The sequence below is a fragment of the Erpetoichthys calabaricus genome, chromosome 1, assembly GCF_900747795.2.
Source record: "Erpetoichthys calabaricus chromosome 1, fErpCal1.3, whole genome shotgun sequence".
NCBI classification, from domain to species: Eukaryota; Metazoa; Chordata; class Cladistia; order Polypteriformes; family Polypteridae; genus Erpetoichthys; species Erpetoichthys calabaricus.
In genome coordinates this window covers 204,229,204-204,247,188 of record NC_041394.2, presented here as the reverse complement: position 1 = coordinate 204,247,188, position 17,985 = coordinate 204,229,204, and the positions used below count along the sequence as shown (strand labels likewise).

At 35.8% G+C, this 17,985-nt stretch overlaps 1 protein-coding gene across 16 annotated transcripts in view; it reads left to right on the top strand.

Moving 5' to 3' along the window:
- Positions 1–17,985, top strand: part of nrcama (neuronal cell adhesion molecule a) — a 221,522-nt gene that overhangs the window by 89,718 nt on the left and 113,819 nt on the right. For 15 of the 16 annotated variants that reach the window (XM_051935694.1, XM_051935704.1, XM_051935689.1 and 12 more), the window contains exon 2: positions 8,055–8,104. The exons of the other annotated variant lie outside the window; for it this stretch is intronic. The gene's annotated coding sequence lies outside the window, so the exon portion shown is untranslated. The remainder of the gene's footprint in view (positions 1–8,054; positions 8,105–17,985) is intronic. 16 annotated transcript variants of the gene reach the window in all.

Genomic DNA, 17,985 nt, shown 5'->3' with positions numbered 1-17,985 from the left:
TTTACAAATGATAAATAACGATTTGCCTTCTTTAATCCTTGCAGACTTTGCCTATAAACTTGATGGGTAGGAACCGTGGGCTGTTAGTTTTTATTACTTTGAGAGTACCATCTACATGTACTGAGTATGCATCCTGCAGTAGTGCTACTATTCTCACAATGGTATACAGAACTGAACCTTCATTGCAATTATCAATGATAATTAGCCTGAACCTTATCCTGTCCAGTTCTATCACAATGCCATTTTTAACTCGGGGAGGCAGGCGGTGTGCCACACCACGACGACCCCTGGCAACTTGAAAAATCTCCAAAGTGGGATAAAACCGCTTATCTTTCTTTTACTTCAGATTTAAGTAAGTCAACAAATGCTGTAGGACTAGTGCAAAAAACAGCACACAAGCTCGCTCATTGTTTGATAGAAGCCATCCAAGAAGTGGAATTTGATTTTTAGAAAGAAAGTAACATAATTTATCTACTGTTGCCCCTTTGGAAGAAAAATATTTGGATTTATCTGATTCAGAAATTCATTTACAGCCTCTAAGGTCAAGAACTATCCTGCAATACTGGATAAATGGGAAGGGAGAGCATCAGGAAAAGCATTCGTCCAAAAAAATCACCCAGAAACATATAAAACATCAATCCCACATACTATAGATATGTGAAAAGATGAAGAGGAAGATAAGAAGGTTGCAAGGCAATAGAAACTCCACTGGCCATATCTGTTACATGTCATTAAATAACCTGAACGTTATTTTATCTTTGCAGCAAGATTAAATGGAATCTTTGTGTATCTCATGAAAAGGGAGTGGTGTGGTAGAGGCTGATAAAGGCCTGATACACAACTGAGTAGAAAAATTGAGGAAAAGAAAACACACACATGCAAAAGCCAGCCGTCAGAACTTGAAAGGTCAAACACAAGAGAGAATTTCAGTTTCTGAGACCAAAAGACTTCAAACGATCTAGCAGTTTGCTTCCAGCTGATTCCAACAGAGAAAAGAGACATGACTGTGAAAGAAAAAGAGAACAGGCAAGTATCACACATACTGTATATAGTACAGTACTCTATGCAGAACAACATAGTGGTGCCCCAGGACAATCCGTCTGTGTGACATTTGGATTCGGATGAAGAAACTATACTTGCATACATGTACTAAATAGAAATATTGTTATCTTAAAATATATTTTAGGCTTTATTGTCCCAAACTACCAACTATTTAACAAGCAGTTTAACAGGCATGTATGTTCACTCCCATTTTAGAAATGTACTATACATGCATGCCCCTTTGTATGCACATTTTTTATTTATTACATGTCTCTTTCTTTATAATTTGTAGATTACCTAGAAGACTTCTTAGTTTAAGTAAGATGAGTGAATGATTAAAAAAAAAAGAATTATTACAACTGTAAGGAAGCAATGCCGTAATTATAGGGTTATTGCAGGCATATTTGCACTTAAAACATTAATGATAAATTCTGTATACTTTCATTAAAGCAGAAATCAATTTTGTTACCAAATAACTTGAATAAGTAGTTATTATTGGGCACTCTAAGAAAGCAGAATTTGACACTTGCTATTATGGGTGCAATAAGAGTGCAATTTTAGTTCATATTTGTGACATGACATATTAGCAACATACTGTTATTGAACCTTTGATGGATATAAAAACACGTGAGGCAAGTTTTAATGAAAAATGAATTTTGTAAAAGCTGCATTTCTTACTTTGTTTAGAAATTTGTACTCATTTCTTAAGTGCAGTACCTGCATTAAAATGTTCTTTTTATATACCAACTGCAACTACTGTTCAGAAAATAACCCAAATAATTTAGAAAATTAGAAAAAAATGGAGATTTGACAAAGAAATGCTATATTTTAAATTAATCTGTAATTCAGAAGATCAGTGCAAGGTAAATCTGATTTGGTTAGTAAAGACGTCACACTTTGAAACATTTGGTAGCAATTTCATCCAGTAAAACTGTGATCATTTTAGTTAATATGGAAAGTGCTACTTCATTCTAGTTCTACTTAAATATTAATCAATTCAGTTTATTTTTGAATAGAGATCTTCAATGAATGTGGTGGGCTGGTGCCCTGCCTGGGGTTTGTTCCTGCCTTGCACCCTGTGCTGGCTGGGATTGGCTCCAGCAGACCCCCATGACCCTATGTTAGGATATAGCAGGTTGGATAATTGATGGATGGATCTTCAATAAGTGCATGTTCAATGTGTTAAAACATATCTCCAGAAATAAAATTGAAGGGTTATCAACAACTAACATCCAAATGTGTCCGATAAACACAGAAAACCAAGATGGGAGTAGAACAGAACTTTGTCAAAACAAATCAAAACTTAAAAAACCTCAGAAATTGAATTCGGATAACAGAAAACTCCATAAACAATCAAAAAACATATATAGAATGTGTTAATTATCCCACACTTACTGTTTATGATCTGAATTTTTGAAGTATTTTTCTACTTAAAGGTATCATTGTGAATCCTTGTTCTCTTTAATTACCTCTGTTTTGAAATGAACTGATTTATCTAAAGGCTGTTCCATACTTGAATTAAGAACCTGCGTAAAAACCTGGAAAAACCCTGAAAAATATCTTATTTTCTGAAGCTTTGTGGTTAATTCAGGTCAAACACAATCAAAAATGAAGACTGTGTTCTGAAAGGTCTCTAAATAATTATTTCAACAACAACGTTAATTGTTTTATTTTTTGTATTATTTATTTTGGATAGTAGGCCTTACTAAAGCCAGTGGCTTGAGCATAGGTAGCTGACTGCTTCAGCTAGGAAGAAGAATTTTGCAGTGAGTATCAGGAGCACTAATACAGTGTATGCCATGAAAACATTCCCCACACCATCACACTTTTACCAGTGACCTGCACTACAGACACCAAACAGGATAGCTGTGGAATATTTATGCCAAATTCTGATCCTTCCATCAGTATGATGCAAAAAGAAACTATATTTGTCCAACAAATCAACATTTTCAATCCTTAAAAGCCCAGATTTGATGCTTCTGTTCCCTCTGGAAATGTACATTCTTGTTTTGTGCTAACAACATGGATACATGACATTGTCTTTAGCCGTTGTACCCCTTTTGAGACAAAGTCCAATTAGTGATGTGGTCTGAGATTGCATTCTGCACACCAATGTTGAACAGATATGACTTGCTTGATTGTTGCCTTTCTATTTGTTTATATGGTTCTCTAGCTGTCCACGAGATCCATTGCACTGAATCCTCTGGGACAAAGTCTGGAAACAGAGAGGAATGACTTAAGAACATTAATGGTTGGTAAAATGCTCAATGTGCCCTGGTCTGCCATGGAATCCCTACAGATGCTGTTTTATTATTTTATTAACAAGATTGTTAATAAATATTTAATTAACAAGATTGCATATCACTGGTTGTTTTTTTTTTTTTACTGTTTGCACCATTCTCAGTAAACCTTTGATATGATTGTACATGAAAAGCCAATGACAAAAGATGTTTTGACTTGGCATGATAGCTAGACATGTTGGTTCTAGCATCACCTAAAGTACTACGAGTATTGCCTATGTGTGTGCTCATTTGATTGTTAACTAATGCTACAAATGCTGGTTTCCTCTACACATTACTGTTTTTTCTAGGGAAATGCCTAAATATACTTACAGCACAGCATACAGTATATTTCCATGATAACTGAAACCTGACTAACAGGTATATGTCCAAATAAGTACTGTCCCAACAGTGTCTTTCCTTTGGTGCTGGAGTGATGACTTGTGCTGCCAGCATGTTCTTTCCTCACTTGTCCTGTGCCTCCTTTTTCTTCCTATTATCATGGTGAGGCCTAGTGAACAGACATCATTCTTTGATGTTTCTTTAGTACAGAAGCTACAAACTGCTAATGAAAGCTTTTTTTTTTTTGGATTTGGTATTGGAGCTTTTGTTTTGATTTTTTTTTTTGATACCAGCTTACTTGGAGGCACTTCATGTTTGTGTTTTTGGATCTTATATATTTTAGGCTCTAATTACATTCATTTCTATTTCATATTTTTACTTTAAATTCCATAATATAAAAAGTACTTGCACTTTGCAAAATACAGTGCATAATAAAGAATGCTTATAAATTGCTGTGTATTCCTTGTACTTGAAGGTCAGAATTGAAATGCCAACTCATTAAGCCTAAAGACACATACAGGTAGTTATAGTTGTATTTTATAGTTTTTACTTAATCATTGTCATCCAGTATGTGTTATATGTAGGCAGTGCATAAATTAAAAGGATATAATTTTAAGCCTTATAATTTAGTACTGATTAAGCTGGCATGAATTATTTTGTCTTTTTAGTTATGATTTTATTTGTGCTTTGAATATGATTATTTTTATTATTTATTGTTTAGTTTGTCATTGGTATTAACCATTTTTATGTTTTTTTTACAATTTTTTATTTTGCTGATACTTTTATTTTGTGTGGGGGTAAACATGGCTGTCTTGAAAAAGAAAGAAAGAAGATTTAGGAAGGCTTCAGGGTGTGTCTTATTATACTGTGAGTTAGCCTTAATGTATTGCTTATAATAACATGCTTTGTAACGCAACATCCCATCAATTGTTTACATTTTCACCAGTACTTCAGTATTCCCTGTATGATTAACTTTTTAACTTGCTTAAGGTGTATAATGCTTTATATTTATCTACATTGACCTCCATATAGCACATTTCCACCCTATAATATAGGAAATTTTACTGTATCAAAGTTATCAACTAACCCACCGAGTGTTATGTCATTTGCAAAAATAATTGAGTTATTAGTTACATTTTTACTTAAATGACTTATATTAATCAACAAGGACAGTGGGGCCACCACTTCTGATATTAGCTAGACAGTAGAGCTTACAGTATTTGACTTTAAGTCACAACAATATTGATTTAGTTCTCACCTTTAACTCCCTATTTGACCCTGAGCAAGACAATTTACCCGCTTGTTGTGTAACTGTAAAAATGTATATAGAAACATTTACTGAATTGTGATCTTCTAAGTCATCATGCCCTTAAGGTCTTGGCCAAAATATTCAGTGTTGGTAGTTCAAAAAGGTCTTTGTACCTTAACTGGTTTTATTTTCTGTGCTTTAATAAATGTGTTGCCTGTCTGCAAAATGTGCCCTATCATTGGGCATTCTTATCAAAACCCTTTTAAAAGTTGATGTAAATAATATCATGTACTCCTCTTGGATTCAGTGGGTTTGAGAATGTTAAGTAATGTTAGGTGCCTCTATAATCAAATGCTTCCTCATAAAACTCCATGATGTAATGTATGCATTATCCATGCGGACTAAACCCTAGATGACAGTCGGCTAATTCCTCTGCTTTGATTATATTTTTTATAATTTGCTCATGATGCCCATCCCATTGCTTTACTCTCATGTATCTTCCAGAATCTTAATTCTTTTTTATGAAATGGGACTATATTTCCTGGTTTTTCCAAGTCTCCATACACCTGTGCTCATTTGCTTTACATTCAGTTCTGAACTTTGTGGTAAATCCTCTGATCTCCTCCATTTTTAAATTTTGTGGTAAAATGTTTGTGATTGGAGCACCTCTGGAACAAAGTGAGCCTACAAAAAAAAAAAAGTATCTCTGGGCCTCACAGGTTCAAGTCTCTCTTGCTATCTCTTCCAACACACTCTCCTACTCTCATTCTATCTCCTTGCCAAGTGGATCCATAGCCAACACTCACTTAAAACTCACAAGTTCACCTGAGTAATGTGTCTGAGGATGCTTTCTACTCAATACTGGAGCTACCTGTTGAGCAATACTTGGAACCATGTGTGGAAGTTCTGTAGCCTTCATCCCAGAGGTCCCTTTTGTGGGCCTCAGGTTTTCCTGCATCCCTATTGCCCAAAATCTATTGAAATGGCAAAAGACCCTTAGTGCCTCTTATCTTGCATTTTCCATTTAACAAGGATTCTAGCTGTACTCATCTAATGGGAGCACCCTGTGGTATCATATGCCTTATGGGAAGTTGTCAAAGTTGTCTTCCAGTCCCCCACAATTACTTTCTATTCCAACTAGACTTCTCTAACATTTGCTGGGTTTCCTTCTCCCTAGCATTCTGAAGAGGTGTTGCTTACTTTGCAATAGCAGCACATGCCTAAGCAGGATATACTAATGGTCCTTCAGTTGCTTGCCTAAAATTGACCTCCATTACACCATCGTGGGTTCTAATCCCAGACAGAATTGGCCATGGGTGCAATCTGCCCCTTTGTTATATCCATTTTCTCCCTGGCTACAACCTCTCCAGTCATCTTTGTGCCACTGTTGCCTCTTTGTCTTACTTCTCCTACACATCCTCCACCTTGTCAGTCAGAGTGAGCTATTTAGTTGTTCTGAATATCTATTGACCAGCACTGAAGTGATTAGATTTGCTCTTGTGTAACAAAACAAACAAACAAATAAATGGAAAAAGCAGTAAAATGTTTCACGTGGTCCATTAGTAGCATCCAGAAAAAAAAAAGTGTGTATAGAGGACACATAGTATTTATAAACTGTAGTATGAATCAAGTGCATGTGTCAGGATTGTATTTCTTTATCTATATGTATGTGAATTTCTGGCGGCACGGTGGCGCAGTGGGTAGCGCTGCTGCCTCGCAGTTGGGAGACCTGGAGACCCGGGTTCGCTTCCCGGGCCCTCCCTGCGTGGAGTTTGCATGTTCTCCCCGTGTCTGCGTGGGTTTCCTCCGGGCGCTCCGGTTTCCTCCCACAGTCCAAAGACATGCAGGTTAGGTGGATTGGCGATTCTAAATTGGCCCTAGTGTGTGCTTGGTGTGTGGGGTGTGTTTGTGTGTGTCCTGCGGTGGGTTGGCACCCTGCCCGGGATTGTTTCCTGCCTTGTGCCCTGTGTTGGCTGGGATTGGCTCCAGCAGACCCCCGTGACCCTGTGTTCGGATTCAGCGGGTTGGAAAATGGATGGATGGATGTGAATTTCTGATACACTAGTGGTGGTAAGACAACCTCCTTCTAGTTACTAAAGTCTCACCCATCAGACGTTGCTGCTTTTTATTATAGGATCTCTTTGTAACAGTTAACCAGGGCCTGTGCTGTTACATGGCCACATGTGGAAGCCTAGTTTATGACATTTGAAATAATTCACCCTAAAAAGTTTGCCAATGCCTGATTTATAAGGGCTATCATAGCCAGAGTGATCAATAATAATAAAAATAAATTTTGTTTTAAAGCTGCCTTTCAAAATACCCAAGTACACTGTACAACAAACACAACAAAAAATAAAAAAGAACCATAAAAATATACAAAATTAGCAAAAGCTACCAAAAATATTGTTTTTAAGTTTAGATTTAAAATCAGAAACTGAAGTCCTGGCACAGAGATCCAGAGACAGGGCATTCCACTACTGTGGGCCTGCTATGCTGAAGCTCTGTCAGCCATAGTGTGGAACCTGCATAGCAACACAGTGTCAGAGGAAATGGTAGAGTACAAATCATTTTTGACTTTAAAAGTGTTTTTGTGTGGGAACAAGATGTTAAATTTATTAAAGGAATACTCCTCATAAAAAAAAATATATTGTGCTTGTCTTAAGTGGTTTATAGTGATGGCCAAGAAACATTTTTAATATCGTTTTTATGTAGTATGGAGCTAACAAAGTTTATGCTTTAATTGAAATGGGCAGTGTTCAATGATGAACAACAGCACATCATATTAAAACATCTGTGAAAAAATCTCATGTTACTTTTTTAAAAAAAATTTTAACAAACACTTGCTTTGGTGTTGATGATTATTATTAAACATTTTTTTAATATATCTGGAAGCTAAAACAGTGCATCTGTATGTAAAGCCTTTACTTGAAAGGTACTAAAATTTGTCAGCAAGTACTGCAGAAATTATAAAAACTTAAATGTCACATGTACAGCTCATATATTTTTTAAGTTTATAAATACATTGGTGAGATATATAATTTTATTTTGAAAAAGTAAGTACATTTTGTTTATTGGATTATGTTTTTTTGGAAATCATTTAATCTAGTTTCTTTAACTGGAAAAAAATGCTGTTTGTTTTTCAGATTCTGAAATCATTTACAAGGTTCTTCAGAAGTCAGAAGTAAGCCTGAGTGTAAGTAAGACCTTTTCAGTTTCTACAGCATAATTTATTCTTCTATACTTTTGTATTAGTTGTTTTGCATGCAGACTTGCCATATTATTAACTAGCAAAATACCCGCGCTTCGCAGCGGAGAAGTAGTGTGTTAAAGAGGTTATGAAAAAGTAAAGGAAACATTTTAAAAATAACGTAACATGATTGTCAATGTAATTGTGTTGTCATTGTTATGAGTGTTGCTGTCATATATATATACATATACACATATACACACACATATACACACATATACAGATATATTATATATACATATACACATATATTTTTTATATATAGATTTTTTATATATATATATATATATATATATATATATATATACATATATACACATATATTTTTTATATATAGATTTTTTATATATATATATATATATATATATATATATATATATATATATATATATATACACACATACATACATACATACATACACACACATAGATGCACTTACAATAACATAGAAATCAATATAAACAACATTAACATCATTATCATATGAGAATATGAAGTAATATATAAGAAGCACATTTCATATAAATATAAATTATTAAACAGTAAAATCTTCTTCTATAATTTGCTACCGTGGCTTTTCGTTGGTCTGTCCAGGATTTTAAATCAGCTGTAGCTTGCAAACCGTTTCACCTATTGACTTGAAATCTGGTACACATATAATACATCACGTCTGCTATCCACTTTATGGGTCATGATTGTATTACTCTTTTTATGTTTATTTTATTTTAGAATCAACTCCTATCTGCGCACACCAGGGCGGCCGTGGGCGGATGCGTATGGTGTATTCACTCCATGTTATCGTGCATTGCGCTGTCACTGGTATTTTGATAAAAGAATTAGAACAATATATAAGAAGCGTATAAATTATTAAACAGGAAAACATTAACATTTAAGAAGTAAAGTTACATTGAGTACTACTGCAGTGCCTTCGGGTATACCTCATTTTTTGTTTGCCCATTACATGCTTAAATGTATACATTTTTTGGTGTACCTACCCGAGAACACGCGACATATAACCGAGCGTGGGAGAAGCATGGATTTTAAACACGCGTTGAGTTCATCTGCTGGTCTCCCTCGTGGAATAACTGGTAATGTTTGAGTAAAATGTACAGCGAGTAAAACGACATTACCTCCTTTTTTTTTTTTACGATCTCTGAGATCTTGCTTTTTTCGGTTCAAGGCTTCATAAGCTCTTTTATGTGCCATGGTGTACTTAATAAGTACTCATCTTTGAATGTTGCAAGACTTTCGCCTTGTATGTAGATCGGGGAAATTACATTCATTGCATTCCTAGTCTGAATCACAATCTGATTGTATGGGTGCTTACCTGGCACTGTAGGGTTGCCACCCGTCCTTTAAAATACGGAATCGTGCCGCGTTTGAGAATGAAATTGCGAGTCCCGTTTTGAATCAATACTGGATGGGATTTATCCCGTATTTTTTTTTATCATTTTTTTTTTTAAAGCAGTGTGTCATGCAAATCATCCCACACGCATTTTATGAAGATGCCTCCTTTCCTACTTTTGATTGGGTAATACTTGATGTCATCGTTAGTTTGATTGGTCTTTTTAACTGTCCAGTGAGGAGGGCGTGTCTTTTAAGTAGAGTCTGGAAAGTGTTGGCACTGAGATGTGGCGTGAGCACCATAGTTGAAGCCCCTAACGTTGCGGTCAGCAAGTCGGCTAACATCCGCCATGTGCCGTCTTTCAGTTGCGAGAAGCAGATCATAGAATGGTTGAAACTGTTGCCCCTAACGTTGCGCCACGGCGTGTGGTTCGTTTATACCTCGTGTCTTCTCATTAAACTTTTATCTCGCGAATATGTTATTGCAATCCGCAGCGGGAGCGTTTCTATAAACTTAATTTAAAGTTACGTTTTACACCGTGCTTTGTTTCCCTTATGAACATGCTTGTATGCTTCACTCGCTCCGTTCTCAATTGTTTAATTAATTTTTTGCTCTTTGCTGTTTCCGGCTCTTCCTCCATTTCCCCCTACTTCGTTCTTTTATCTCGCGAATATGTTATTGCAATCCTTAACGGGAGCGTTTCAATAAACTGATTGAAAATAGTTTTGCATTTACCTTTTTAGTAAAAGGCGAGCTTTTAAGCCTGAGAAATCACCCCGTAAATGCACACGTTTAATTGCACATGTGTTAATATGTATGGTTACACAGTATTAAAAGACAGTGAACAACGTCAGTTACCTTAGTTCCCGCGTTTGATAAAAGGTGAGCTTTTAAGCCTGAGAAATCACCCCGTAAATGCACACGTTTAATTGCACATGTGTGAATATGTATGCTTACACAGTATTAAAAGACAGTCAAAAATTAACGTCATTTACCTTCGTTCCCGCGTGTGTCTCGTGCTGTAAATCTCTTCCTTGTTTTTAGTTCACGTGATTACGTAGGAGGCGTGATGACGCGATACGTGACTCCGCCTCCTCCATTACAGTGTATGGACAAAAAATATGTTCCAGTTATGACCATTACGCTTTGAATTTCGAAATGAAACCTGCCTAACTTTTGTAAGTAAGCTGTAAGGAATGGGCCTGCCAAATTTCAGCCTTCCACCTACATGGGAAGTTGGAGAATTAGTGATGAGTCAGTCAGTCAGTGAGTGAGTGAGTCAGTCAGTCAGTCAGTGAGGACTTTGCCTTTTATTATTATAGATTTCCTTACTCTTAACCAAATTTTAAATACTTGCCAGATTCTGCCATTCTATATTATCTACGCACAAATTATAAGAATTACCAAAACTAAAAAAATTCCAAAAACAGATAAGATGTAGTGGTGGTATAAAATTTTAAAATTTCACTTTTCATTCAGGAAGTGTCTTGTAACAAAATGCTGTTGTTAAATAAATTACTTGTTACTTGACATACCGAATAGAAGCTGTAAATGTCTGTTAGTACATTTAGTTTTGGCAAGGATGGCTTGGTTGTCATTTGGCATGTCTCCCAGTATAAGAGTAGCTTTTTATGCGTTGTAATTGTTCACCTTCATATATAGTCTCTATTAAACATTCCTCTTTAAATCTGAGGGTAAAAGCTTTTGTTGGACCGTAAATCACTCCAGATGGTCAGTGAACAAACTGAAAGTAGACATATTCAAAAGTACTTAGCGTCAATTAGGTGGTAACTGTAGTGAGGCTCTCATTTTTTCAATTCTTTTTTTCCACTATAGGGTTCGGAGAGTAGGAGCTGGCATGACTAGACCAAGACAGAAACCAACGCTCGTTTTGACCATTGTAGAGTGCAATGGCAGACACAGCCACCACTTAAACTTATATACATGTCTTTACATTTTGAGAGGCAATTGAAAACAAAGGCAATGGTTGCTAGAATTTTGAGGCAGTATCCCTAAACACTGTGGTACTCCAAACTTTCAGCACATGTTTAAAAGCATATTTAATATTTCAAGTTAGCAACAGAGATGAATCATTCAGAATAATTGTATTGTTATTATTTTAAATTGTAAAACTAATGAATGTACATGTGTCACAGATACTTTCTTGGTATAGTTTTGCATTAAATGTTAAATCCAAAACAACATAAATGGTGTAAAGGCTAGTAATGTGGACCGACCCCACATAGATGCTGAATGAACAATAGTGAAAGTAAAAGCTTCCTGTTCTAATTAAACTGTGCTTTGTGACAGGGTTAGTGACACCTGCCAATTCACAGTTCCATGGTTTCATATTCCCTTGAGAGTCAATGACTTGAAATGTATATTATTATTGTTATTATTATTTTTATTCAAAAGCTCTGCTTCTTCAAAAAAAGACTTATTTCTGTTTTTTTTTGGGGGGGGGGGGTCTTAAGGCTGGCATTTCAACAGTGACATAGCCAGGAGCACTCTGCTGATTGCAAAAAGAGGATATGAAAAGCCAGGGTCCCTCAAGACGGAAATTGATGGCATTTCATAGTCAGACACGTTACATGGTTCATGCCCTGAAGCATGGATCAAAAAAATCATAGAAGCAACTCAGTCTGTTTTGGCCTGTTTTTATTCCCTGAGAGGCAGAAAAAGATAAAGAAACTGGTTTGATCCGTTACGGGTACTTAAGAGTAATAAATTAATGTGATAGCCAGCCAGACACAGTAGGTGAATCCAAAATAAGTCATTATTTAGCTGCACAGAATGCTGCTCTTTCATAGCCATGGGACATCACTCTTCCATGATGTGGTGCCTGTAATTTACTGGATTTATCAGAGCAGACCAAGATAACTAGAAGCCCCTAGACTGGTCTGACAGATGAGATACATATGAGGCAGACAGATGATTGATTGGATAGTTTATCCCTAGATGTGTAAAATGAATGTCGTTTAAGATGAGCTGAAGATACGTGTTTATGCTTGATCAAACACTGAAAATGTTCAAGATTCTCCCTTTTTTATATTTTCTCTGTCTATCTTTATAGCAATGCAGTCAAGAAATGTAAGAGAATAATTTAAATAAAAATAAGCAAATTATACTTTTTTTTATTTATTTATGTAAACTAGATTGAAGTTATCTAAATGAAATACATATTCTTTTGAGTAGCAGGTTTAAGTATTTGATGCTAGTATTCCCAGGATGCACAGAGAAATCCACAGCTGGTGGAAATTATTCTAATTTCCTTTTTTTTCTAAAAACAAAAGCCAAAAACGTTGTATATGTAACATTTATGTATTTGATGAATTCTTCAAACTGTCTTCCCATGCATTTGATTCCCCCATGTATGCATCAGTGAGCAAACGGAAAGCTTTTGTTCTGAATATTTACAGTGTGTTTATCACACATGATGTGATTTTCTCTGAAATTTATAAAGGGTTTGTCTCTACTGTGTTTGAAGAACAATATGAATTAGTAGTCCATAGCCATTTTTATTTAAATTTTGATAGTATAGCAGGAAAAAAAAATCTTACTGATTAAATGCTAAGTTGCTATATCCAATGGCAAGCCAAATTAACATTTAGAGATATCTCAGGGTATCTGGAAATGTATTTAACATATCTTAAAATGAATTACAGATACCTAAATATCCATTTATTTCAAGATATCTTAAATGCATTTTAAGATATCTGAAATATATTTCAAGATATCTTGAAATGATACTGTGCCCATTTTAAGATATCTGAAATGTAATTCAGGATATCTTGAAATAAATTCCAGTGCATTTTAAGGTATCTCAAATACATTTTGAGACATAATAAAATATGTCTGTATGCATGTTGAGATATCTGAAGTCTGTAATGTCATTACTTTGTTACAGTGATGCCATAATGCAAGCCTATCCTTTGTGGCATCAGTTATCTAACCAAACATTCATTTTCTGAATCAGCTTGTTCCAGTGCAGTGTTGCAGAGAGATAGTGGATATCAAAGGTAAAGCCACGGGTTACTATCACTCAAATTATTGACTGCAATCAGTGTGCACAAACCAATGGGAAAAGCGCTACATAAATGTAATGAATTATTATTATTATTAATGGAGTATTTCTCATATAACAGTGTACTATTTTTTTGGTAGGGAAAACACTCAGCAATAATGTAGTCAAATGCTGAAATACATCCAAGTGTCACTGGGTAATGCTTGGATATGTCACCTTTTGTACCCTATCTGTGGACCTTTAAGTATGCCAGGCACAGAAGCCATCTGGGGAGGTCTAGGTGCAGGGATCAGCCTTGGAGATGTCATGCATTCATTTTTAAAGCCCAATTACTCTACTGCAGAGTCATGATGGTCCAGATACTTTTTGGAAGCATCAGATTAAAGACTTGAAGGGATCCATTCGATTTACAGCTGGTAACCATTCATACCCACATATTGTTTTTCTATTTGAAGAAATTTAGATGCCTTAAAAAAATCCCCTCTCAGACATGGAGGGAACATGACAATTAGTCCATAGAGGGTTTAAACCCAGGCTTTTGGAACTGTGTGGCAGCAGCACTAACGACTGTGATACCCTGCCACCCAAAAACATTCAAAAAAATGAAGTCCATAGTTATGTTCATCAGCGTTTAGTCTGAAATAGTTTAAAAATTGATATTTTATTTGATAAATATGACTATTGTGGTGTTGTATGGTTGTGTACTGCTGTGAATGATATGACAGGATTTAAAACTTATTCATTATGTAGAATGAGAGTTCTATTTACCAAAACTGTCCCCCTTCTGATTTAATCTGATGAAATGAGGAAAAAAATCATAGACAGAATGACTAAAGTGACCTTTGTGATGCAGTTGCCTAGGCTGTTCAAGACCAGTGTGTGTCTTGTATGCCAGTGTTCACCACTGGGAATATTTGTGCTCCAGTTGTCTGTGAGCAGTGTTTAAATATAATAGAGATTGAGATTTGATATTTTAAATCAGTATGACATGTGTTTTCATTATTTGTTGCAAACTGAGCAATTTCTTTAATACAATTAGTATCATTGCAGTTTTATTTCAGCCATAAAACTTGGTAGTAATGGAAGATGCTTGGAATTTCACCCTACTTCTGTTTTGGGCTGGTGTGGTATTTTGGTGGAATCTGCATGTTCTTCTAGGTTTTTTTTAGTTTTTTTTTCTGTGGAATAGCTTAAGTGGAATGGGTCTGGCACAAAAAAGAGCTCCTTGGCATCAAACTCTTGACTAGTTACTTAAAGGTGGAAGGCCTCCTGTGGATTCACTCGCTAAATTGAGTTTCACCCTCGATGTCCAATGGGAGCAACTCATGATAGTGCAGCCCATGTTAACAGAGCTCAGTTATACTTGATCTCACATTGCTCTCAAGATCTCAAGTTGTGTAACCTTGCTGAGTAGCTCTAAGTCGATGCTGTATAACTGTCCAGTGGATTGTGCTTAGGTGTGCCCTGTGATCAGCTAGTGTCACATCTGGGTTTGAATCCTTCCTTGGAATAAGCTACTTTTCCTTATGACCTTTAGGTGAAGAAGCAGGCTCCATAAATGGTAAGATAGATAGCTTATCCCAGTTTTAGAATATTGGATAGTATGATGTCTCCTGATCTATATACTGTACATCAACAAAAGTGACTTCAAGTACTGTATGCTTACTTGTTTGTATTACTGTTATGAAGTATTAAAAATAAGGTTGTTTTTGTAAATAATTTCACTTAAATTAAGGTGCAAATTTTTTTATATAACTTGGAAAGCTCTGAAAAGGACAGAAGCAGACCTGGCCATTTAAATTGGTACATCTATTTAGTATGAGGTAGGACCCCTCCATAGTAGCCTGAATCTTTCAAGGCACTAATACCACAAGCTATTGGAAACCTTCTTTAGGGATTTTAATGACTGCTGACTCCATAGCATCAAGCGTTTCTTGCTATTTATTTATTTATTTATTGCCAGATATTCATACTTTTAATTACCTGTTCCATTCTGACCTTCTGAGGTCAAAGATTCCTACTAGAACTTTTTGTCTTCGCTTGAATGAGTCTAGCCATTCTTTTCTATCCTTACTAATTAAGAAGGTTGTTTTTGACCACAGAACTAGCAGTTATTGAGTGTTTTTGTTCATTATGCTATTATAAAATGTAATGCCCAAAAATCAAGCTAGGTCAACTGTGTCTGAGATAGTGAAACCACCACAACTAGCACCAGCAATCATTCCATAATCAGAGTCACTTAGATTATGGGTTTTGTTTTGTCTAATGTCTGGTCAAAGAACATCTAAACCCCTTGATCATGTCTACATGCTTGATGTATAAAATCATTGCCACAAGAATGGATGTTTGGTGGAGAAGGCTGTTTACGTTAACAAGCATGTGTACCAAATGAGGGTACACTTTGCCAATTTTCATTCACAAGATTAGTGAGCAGGTTAAGTTTGGATGTTCAGGAACACCTATACAAAGAGATAAATAAAACAGTGCTAACTTATTGTTTTAAACATTGCATCTTGAAAAAGGTGCTTCTTATCCCACTAAACAACATTAAGACTTCTTCATAATATTTATTTTTAAATAGTGCCTTTCATAATACATTAACTTTGAACAATGCATAGATTGCCAAAAACATTTCAGGTCCCCCATCTTTCTAAAACTGCCTTTTCAAGTGCAAGGTTGTTGACAGTCAGAGCCCACCTTGACACTGTGCTTGATAGTTGAGACGAGAGACATCGCCAAAAAGAAATAGTAAAAGCCAAAAGTAACATTTAGTATAATACTATATGACACATGAGGTTAAAATCACCACATTTTTTATGAAAAATCTAAAGCAGAAGAAAATCAGTCAGCTAGCTGCCTTGCTTCTCTCTGTGCAAACTATAAGGCGTATTCAGAACCTTTCTAGCCAATCATCCAGGTTTTGCAGTTGGAAGGGTTTCGGTTTGAGATTAGTTGATAATGGTGCAATTTCTGCTGTCTACTGTTAATGTGTGACAGTAAGAGATTGATTTTCTGATGGTTGAGTGAGCATCCACTACACTGAGAAAAGAATTAAATGACACACAGCTGATGGCCTTGATACTTATAGTGATGCAGTTCAGGTTTAGGTTTTATTTGCTGTATGCACTGCTTTCTTCACATTGAAATTATTATTAATGAATGTTAATTCAAAATGTATATAATGTACAGTATATAAAATATAAAAATAGTACAATATAAAAACATGTACAATAATAGCAGTTAAATAGCAGTTTAAATAGCAGTCCACAAAGTTTTAGGGAGAAATCTGTTTCTGAACCTGCTAGTCTGAGCTTTAAAGCAGTGCTTTCACTCTGTCCATTTAGAGAGGTTAAAAAGTTTATGGTCAGGTTGGTTTGAATCCTTTATTATCATCACACTTTGGTGTAGATCTGTACTGTTGATGGGACATCACATTCATTCGTTTGGGGCTGATATCACAGATGTTTTCTTGGCCTTCCCTCCAATTCAGAGGGATGGGAAGCTGGAGCCTAAAACAGCAAAATGGCATAGAGCAGTCCTGGACATACAGTAGGTTTAGCCAATTGTAGGACTTCTTCAAATGTGCACACACACATCCATACATACACATACACAGTTTAGAGTGACCAGTTAACTAAATTGTCATTTATTGCTGGAGAAAAACAGGAGTAGGCAGAGAAAAACCTAGACGAAGATTCAGGGAAAACATGCAAACCTTACACAGACAACCTCAAGGCATAGTATTCGAACCTAGAATGATGAATCTGTAAGAGGGGCAACACTACAAACTACAGTATATAAACTGTGTCAAGCTATATATATTGTGTTATGCTCTACTGTATTTAATGTATGGTGTTGTATTTATGGTCACTTTATTCAACAGTTAGTGGTAGACATGTAAGTAAAAATGGCATTGCATTGAAAACAAAAGTTGGACTTGAAAACCAGATAAAAATGCAGGTGGAAAAATGCAGGTGGATTTGGGAGAACCTAAGGTGTAACACTAACAATGATATATGTTTAAATTAATTGTTGCCTTAAAGTGTAGTTAAGTGCATTAGTTACCTGAGTAAGATTGCTTAAAATGATTGCTGGTTTTCCTAATTATTTTGTTCTGTTTAATTTATAAAGCATGGCAAGATGGCACACTGCTACCTCATGGAGCTGGTGCTCTGGGTTCTTATCCCTTGCTATGTCATTGCCTGTTTCACTGTGGATTTTTTTTCTCAGGTTACTCCAATTTTGTACCTACACCCCCAAAGATGAGTAGGTTTGGTAAACGTACCATAGGTTATGGTGACTTAAAATTAGCCTAAGCATGATGTGTGCCAAGGGCCGGTGCCATGTCCAGGTTTGGTTCCTGCCTTGAGACAGATGCTGCTGGGATAGGCTCTAAATACTCTCTAACACTGAATCGGATGAAATGGGTCTGAGAATTTTATTTAAATGCTAGTTTA